At 55.1% G+C, this 7,982-nt stretch overlaps 1 long non-coding RNA gene across 1 annotated transcript; it reads left to right on the forward strand.

The window, feature by feature from the left end:
• Positions 1–912: 912 nt before the first annotated feature.
• Positions 913–4,823, forward strand: LOC120760566 (uncharacterized). Its single transcript, XR_005703402.2, has 4 exons — positions 913–1,030; positions 1,501–1,896; positions 2,447–2,549; positions 2,669–4,823. It is a non-coding gene; the product is annotated as an uncharacterized LOC120760566 (long non-coding RNA).
• Positions 4,824–7,982: the final 3,159 nt, after the last annotated feature.

Consider the following 7,982-nt stretch of genomic DNA (forward strand, 5'->3'; position numbering starts at 1 on the left):
AAGAAAGATGGTGAGGAAAATCTCAAACATTCACATTTTGGATATACTGGTTTTCAGCCAGATTGGTGTTCAGTTTCTGGCTACAAAAGGGCTTCTGAAATCACAACGCAAAGCTGTAAATATTTCAGAAATAATCTTAATTTAAGTTGGTTGATTGAAACTCAAGGATTTGATTGAGGAACAACAGAGATCAAGTCAAACTCCTGTTTTAGCAGCCCTTTAGAAGTCGAATTCCTGCTTTCCAGCCCTTTGGCTGACAAAGCAGCATCGCTTCTAGGAATTCAAAGCTGTGCCAATGTCTGGGGCCAGGGAAAAACCCTCGTGGAGGCAGCACAGGTGTTTGTTTCTGGGGGCTGCAGGTTTTCCTGCAGCAGCAGGAGATGCTGGTTCCTCTTTATCCCACTCCATGAGCAACCCGTGTGTGTCCAGGCGCTAACGGGTTCTTAGGCTCTGGAAGAAGACCTGTTGTAGCCTGGAATATCATTTTCCTGGAGCTGGAGGTCGAACCTGGGGCTGAGCCCGCCTTGCCATGCGTGTCTCAGACCAGCTCCCCTAAGGACTGTGATCTCTGTCACTGAGCACCGCAGATCAGGAGGCGCTGGCTCAGGGTTTCCCTTTTCTTCCAGGGAAGCAGAGGGAGGGGTGAGTATCAGGGAGAGCTCTGCTGAGATCGTTCCTGCCCCAAGCAGCTCGCGGGGATCACGTTTTCACCCAGCTGCTTGTCTGTGTTTACTGCAGCGTGTCCTGGGGTGTTTTAACACAAAGCAATAGGGATGGTGTGATTTGGGACGTCCCCTCTCCCTGCTCCCTCCCTAATTACGGGCAGGATAATGATGGGAGGGTGCCGGAGGCACGTGTGGAGCATCCCAGCCCTGGAGCTCTGCCACGGCTGCGGGGGAGCTGGGATGGGGGAAAGGAGCTGGAAAGGGGAGAGGAGGAGGACGGCTGTGATTCCTCCTCTTCCTGGGCTGGAGATGGAGCAGCTCCTGGCTCTGAGCACCATTTGCAGCCAGGGATTTGCAGGATTTGGGTAAGCCACGGCAGGAGTCTGAGCTCTGGAGCCGGCACTGGAGGGTGAGGAGGGAGGGCAGGAGAGGGAGAGTGTTCCCCTCCTCTGGCAGACCGGGGTTGGTTCTGGCTCCTCTGGCTCCCAGGGGTGCAGGATGGGTCCCTGGGAGAGGAGGCTGCCTGGGAAGTTCTGCCTGTGGGATTTCAGGCAGCACAAGGAGGGCAGGGAGCTATTGGGGAGCTGGGAAGGAGTGCCCGTGCAGCGGAGCTCTGGAGTCTCTGTCTCTCCCTGCTTTACCCACCCAGGGTCCCCCAGCCCTGAACCCCTCTGCTGAGTAACTGAGGTGACAGAACTGGGCAGTGTCATCCTCATCCCCTTTCCCTGGTGGGTCTGCCAGGGAAACTTTGAACAACCAAAACCAAAATCCGTTCTAGATAAAAATCCCAGGGTTTTCCACAAGACTTTTTTTTTTTTTTCCCCTTTACTTGGAGATGAAACTCTTTGCTGCAACAACTCATTTTGGGAGAGTTTGCTGCAAAACCTGCATCCCACCTGGAACTGCAGCCTCTATTCCCAACGGAGGAGCCTTTTTCTCCCATCCTGGATGCTGAGACGGCCCAGAGCCTCCAGCCATGGAGCTGGGCTGTCCCTCCATGGATGCCATCCCCATCCTGGAGCTGCTGGAGCAGGCCTGGCCCTCCCAACCTCAGCAGGCGTTTGTGGGAGCCCAGGGAGCTGAGCTGGGATATCCCAAAACCTGGCTGAGCGCCCCAGAGCTCCCTCCCTGCTGGCCACCGGCGGCTTCTGAGCTGGGACGGATTTGGTCCGGGACAAGGGAGGTGAAGATGGAGAATGGAAGTGAAGGACGAGCTTGGAGCTGGCAGCAGGTAAGGCTTGGAATGCAGAAACTGCTGGAAAACCGCCCTGGGAGCGAGACAGGAGCTGGGACAGCGTGTGACGCGTCTGGCTCTTTATCCCCTGGTATATAACGAAGCCGTTCGTTAAGCTGAAATCATTAGCTGCTTCTGGTGGCGCTTCCCATGCTGTTCCAAGGCAGGGCCGGGAGCTGCCAGGCTCTCCCCTCCTCTCTCGGTATCGAACATCCATCCCTCCCTCCCTTTTTCTCGGGCAAAAGCAAAGACGATCCTATTTCCCCCGCCTTTCCCTCCAGCCATCTCGCCCTTGCCAGACTATCTGCGGGATTAAAGCTCGTTAAATCAGCTCCTCCGGAACGGCTGGCTCGGCGAGGCGCAGTGACAGCCCGGTCCCAGCGGCGGGAGCCGGCAGGGCAGGGGAGGGATGCGGGAGGGATGCCTGAGCAGGCTCGGTGCTGGCGGAATATTTACAGCCTCAGGCTCGGGCTCTGGGCCCCCTTTTTATTACATTTGACACCAAGCAAGCGAGATTGATTTAGCCCCGCGTTTCCATCTGCTCCAGCAGGGCTTTTCCAGCTCCAAAGACCACGGGGTTGGGAAGAGGAGCCACGGAGATGCCGGCTCTGGCCGTCAGCAAATCCAGCAGATCCAGGCATAAAGGGCAGGTGATATTTCATAAGCTTAGGATGGGATTTAGCTGTCCTGCAGAGCCCGGGAGAAGGGAGCACAGCCAGCATTTCCCCAGGACTGGGGGAGTTAGCTGGATCTCCACTTTTGTCCTCAGGTAACAGAGGCATTTTTAAGCTGTGTTTGCTGGCTCCTCCATCCATCCATCCTGCCTTTACCAGCTCTGCCAGCATGGAATCATGCAATATCCTAAATGGGAAGGGACCCACGAGGATCTCTGCAATCCAACTCCTGGCTCTGCACAGGACAAGCCAGCAATCCCACCGTGTCCCTGAGAGTGTTGTCCCAGCTCTTCCTGGCCTCTGCCAGACGTGGGGCTGTGACCATTCCCTGGACAGGGAGACTTTAACAGCTGGCTCCAGAATCACCCTGGAGTTTGGAAAGAGGGTTAATCTGGGCTCAGGACTTGGTGTGATGATGCAGAAATGAAGATGCAGAAGAGGATATTTCCCTTTGAGCTCCTCACAGGTGAATTTCCTCCTCCTGAGGCTCTCTGGGTGGATGAAATGGGGATGTTGGAAGCTGGCAGGTGTTGGACTAGAGATCTCCAGAGGTCCCTCCCAGCCTACGTGCTTCTCCAGGTGCTGGAATTAAATGTCCCGAGAGATGCAGCTGCCTGCAGTCACCAGGACTGGTGTTGGGATGTTTCCTTTTGCCTGAATGATTTCACACCTGGCACTTCACCCCTGCCCTCTCTCCTGCTCTGCCCCCAGCTTGCCCACTCTTCTTCCAGAGCAGAACTGTGAGAAGTTTTGTTGCTCCCAGGCTGCCTTCCCACCCCTTATCCTCTCTCTGAGGAGAAGCTTCCTCTGGTGTCTCATCCCTTCTCCCCTCCCCATGCTCGGGCTGTCATTCATTGTCCCATTCCGGTCCCCTTGTTCCCTTCCTGAGCACACTCACATTGGATATTAGGAAATATTTCTGCCCTGAAAGGGTGGTCAGGCACTGGCCAGGCTGCCCAGGGCAGTGCTGGGGTGGCAGGGATTTAAAAGCTGTGTGGATGTGGCTCTTGGGGACAAGGATTAGTGGCGGCCTTAGTGCTGGGGAATGGTTGGACGTGATGACCCCCGAGCGCTTTAGGATCACAAAAATCCCGGGATTCTGTGGGTCACCTGGAATGTTCCTTAGACCCCTTAAAAGCAGGATGGGGCTTACAAAGCTCAGCTGGGCCTTGTGGTGTCCCCAGGCCCACCCTGGCAGGGCTGACAGTGAGAGCTGCCTGGAGCATCCCTTCCCGACATTTCCAAAGGCGGGAGCTCCACAGCTCCATCGTGATGCCCACCCTGCCCAAACAGGGAGCTTCTCCTGGGGCTTGCCTGCCCTGCTGATGAGACCCTGTGCTCTCAGTGTGCTCATATCCCAGATGCCAGAGTAGGAACCAGGACATCCCCTCACCCAAGTCCTGTGTTTAATCTCCAGCTCTCAGCTCTGAGTGGCAATATTTGCCTGGGCTCTGAGCCATCTCTCCTGCCCTCTCCACCGTGGGGCACGTGGAGGTGGCAGCTGCTTTAGCAGAGCTGCTGCTGGGGCCCTTTCCTGCCCTGCATCCCATCATTGGTCATGTTTCATGTGGCTCCTCCGCTTGCAATTTGTCAGGGCTTTATCTGAACATCTGCATCCCGGCCTCTTATTAAGCCCTTAGAAAAATAGAAGTGTCTGATGCCGGAATAGCTTTAAATTTGGAAGCAGAGTGGGAGTAGATGGGAGAAAATGCATTGCCCTTGATGTAATCATCAGAGGAGGACAGTTCTGAACAATGACCAGATCGTCCTCGCCCCGATGATGACAGCAATTTCTGACTTATCACCCCCCAGCACTATATTAAGGCACTGAGATTACAGTGTTATTCATTAGCACCACATCTGCTGGAAATCAGCGTGGGGAAGGCTGCTGAGGGTGCTAAAGCGCTTCAGGATGGCACAGAGAGCGTACTCCCCCCAAAAGGGAGAATCATGTCCTTCCCCTGCCGGGGGTGGCTCGGCGCTGATGGGCCGTGACCCCGCGGGCAGCCCTGGATGGAGCTGCCGGGGACAGGGGCCGCTGAGAGCAGCAGGTGCCAGCCCTGCCCACCCAGGGGGCTTGGCTGAGGCTCTTCCTTTGTTCCTGCCTGTTCCAAGGGGTCTCTTCCTGTCCTGGCACAGCTCTTTGCATGGCACATCAGGTTTAACCCATGTCACAGCTTCACTTCCGTGCCATGGAATGAAGATCCCGTTTCCTGCATTTTGAGGCTCTCAAAGATTCTCGGTCTCCATGCAGCCATGGTCTCGGTCTCCATGCAGAAAAATCTTCGATTCATAACCAATCCAGAGAGATGAAGGAACTCTCCGCCTTTTGTCCTGCCTTACACCGGGACCTGCCCTGCGCCAGCTGCCCCCAAAAGCCCTCAACTTTCTTCTCATCTTCCTCGGGCAGGTGAACTAAACTCGTGGATAACTTCAGGAGTGATTTCCTGATTTTGTTTCCTGCCTGACCTGCTGAGCAGCCAAACTCCATGGCCCTCCTGGTTTACAGGCTGGAGGAAAACCTCCTTGCAGCAGAATTTGCTGATTCTGAGGTGCAGCAGTTACAGCAAGGTTTAGACCCTTCTTTAGGACCATCCCTTGACTTTTCCCAGCAATTTCAGTCACCCAGAGAACAAGGGATCAGGAACATCAGGGCTCCAAAGGTATCTCATGGCCTTGGGGCTAAAAACGCAGAACAGGCTCTGAACTGTGAGGATCTCCTGGACCTGCCATGGTGGGGTTTTGTCTATCCAAAGTCTGAAGGTGATTTCTGAGCCTCCCCAGCCACCGCGACCCGTGGCAGCCGCGCTTTGATTTCCCAAGGATGAGGTGGAGGATGAGGAGCGTTGCTGGCAGGCGTCGTGCTGATGTGCGGCTCTGCACGAGGGTTCAGAAATCCCATCCAGCCTTCCTGGAGCTGCCCTGCTTCCCTCAGGAGCCAGGCCTGCTGATCTGCAGAACCTCAGCTCGAGGAGCTTTCAAAGGACCGTTTCAGCAGCTGGTGTGAACCATCCATCAGTGCTCCTGTCTTCGCTCTAACCCGCTCCGTTCTGGGCTGCCTTAATTCAGTTATGATGAAATTTCGAGCAACTGCTCCTGACAAATGAGACTTCCTCTAGTGGGTTGCTTCTTTAAACTGTTAACACATGCTTAAATATTGTCAGAGCTCAGAAGGAGAACATTTAAGTTCCCAAAGATCCTTCATTATCAAAGGCAGCTGCTGGATCCCTGCTGCCCAACTGTGCGTCCGTGGGAGAGTATCCTGGCAGGGATCCTTCAGTTACAGGAGCGAAGGCTACTGCCCTGGAAAAGGGGCTGGGGGTTATAACAGCAGGGGTGGAGAATTTTCACAGGCAGAAGGGGAAAGTGGTGGAAATGCACAGTGGACAATGCTGACTTCCAGGACTTGAAGGGAGTCTACAAAGAAAAGGTGGGGAGGGACTTTTTACCAGAGCCTGGAGTGACAGGACACAGGGAACGGCTTCCCAGAGCCAGAGGGCAGGGCTGGATGGGAGATTGGGCAGGAATTGTTCCCTGGCAGGGTGGGCAGGGCCTGGCACAGGGTGCCCAGAGAGGCTGTGGCTGCCCCTGGATCCCTGGCAGTGTCCAAGGCCAGGCTGGACACTGGGGCTTGGAGCAGCCTGGGACAGTGGAAGGTGTCCCTGCCACGGCAGGGAGTGGGATGAGTTCCCTTTGAGATCCCTCCCATCCCAAACCATTCTGGGATTGCGTGACTTCAGACTTCTCCCCATTCCACAAGGATCTCCAGGAGCTCCAGTTTTCAAGGAGAGGTCTTGCAGTGAGGACAAAGGTTTTGTGCAGCGCTCTCCCAGCTCAGCTGCCTGCCACCACGGCCCTCAGCCGGTCCTGCAAGGAAAGGAGCCCCAGGAGATTTCCCTTCCGCTCCTCCCAACCTTCCCCGCCCCAGTTCCCACTGGTGCTGCTGTGTCAAGCCCCTCTGGAGGGCACCAGGAGCTCTGGTGGCAAACCCTCATTAATTGATTCAGCGGGACCAAGGAAGAATCCAATCCAATTAGAGATAAATAATTGATGCCATCGAACGCCGAGATTGGGGCGTTATCGATCAAGGGCACGAGAGCGGCCGACAGCTGTTGCTGGTGTCAGCGTCACGGAGCCTGAACTGAGACAATGACCCCTCGGCAGCCCCTGCCAGTGCCAGGGGACTCCAGCCCCACATGGGCCAGCTGAGCTCTCCACACAGCGCAGAGGAAACCACTTCAATTCCTTAATTCTCGGCCTCACCGAGGGCCCTGAAACCCCCAGAGCTCCTGGAGATTTCAAAGGATACCTGTGGTAACAACAGGCGGAAAATTTTATCCCTGGGACCTCAGCCATCATTTTTGAACAGGCATTGGTCATCCTCCTAAACCCCGGAGAGAAATGAAGTGTTCCCTCCAGAAGCACCAGGGAGGAGCTTGGTTGGACAGGGAGGAGAGGAGAAGAAATAATTCTGCTGCAGCTTTGTGGTTTGGTGGCTCCAGACAACATGGAAAGGAGCAAGAGGGAAAATCCTAATGAGAACGTGGCCCCAAAGGTATCCTACCATGGGAGGAAGAGGAGGGAGAGGTTGGGGGCTGGTGTGTGAGGATTGCTTTCCTGGGGATTGCTCCTCTGTGTGCTCCTAAATGGAGGAGCATTTCAGGAACTGGGCCTGGAATGTGGACGAGGATTTTCCTGAGGAGGATCAGAAAGGTTCGGGCTCTGCCCACCCCATCCCTCCCAGCATTTTAATGGCTGAGGAATTGTTGAAAATTCGTGAACCAGACGGAGGTTACCCCCAGCTTTGGTGGAATTTGGATTAGGCCCAACGGGAATGGGTCCCCACGGAACTCAGGGAGAAGAGTGGGATGCTGTAAGGGGTCCAGAGAAGCCAGGGTTGCTCACTGATATCCCCTTGGAAAGAGCACATGGTGATTTCAGTCAAAGGCAGTCTGTTATTTCCACTCCAGGACATTTATTTGGGTCAGGGTAGGGAAATTTGATTTACTTACCAAAGTCCCACCGGGCTGGTAAATTAAAATTCCCACGCATTATTCTGTGTGTATCCTGACCAGTGCTTGGCAACTGTGTTTATCACACTTGGGAGATTTCTCTCTGTCCTCTCCCCCAAATTCACTGGAGTGAGTTTGCCCTGAGTGCTGCCAGGACCCGTGAAAGCACGGAGAGGGGCTGGAGCCTGTGGGATCTGTCCCCTGCTCATTCTCCCTCCTGCACAGAGGAAACCCCAAAGCTCTGTCCTCTCTTCAGGGGCTCCTTTCCTGCCTCATCTGCCATGATGGGAGCTGTTCACAGCATCCCAGAATGGCTTGGGAGGGACCTTAAAGCCATCCAGTGCCACCCTGCCATGGCAGGGACACGTCCCACTGTCCCAGGCTGCTCCCAGCCCCA

The sequence above is a fragment of the Hirundo rustica genome, chromosome 17 (genome assembly GCF_015227805.2).
Source record: "Hirundo rustica isolate bHirRus1 chromosome 17, bHirRus1.pri.v3, whole genome shotgun sequence".
Lineage (NCBI taxonomy): Eukaryota > Metazoa > Chordata > Aves > Passeriformes > Hirundinidae > Hirundo > Hirundo rustica.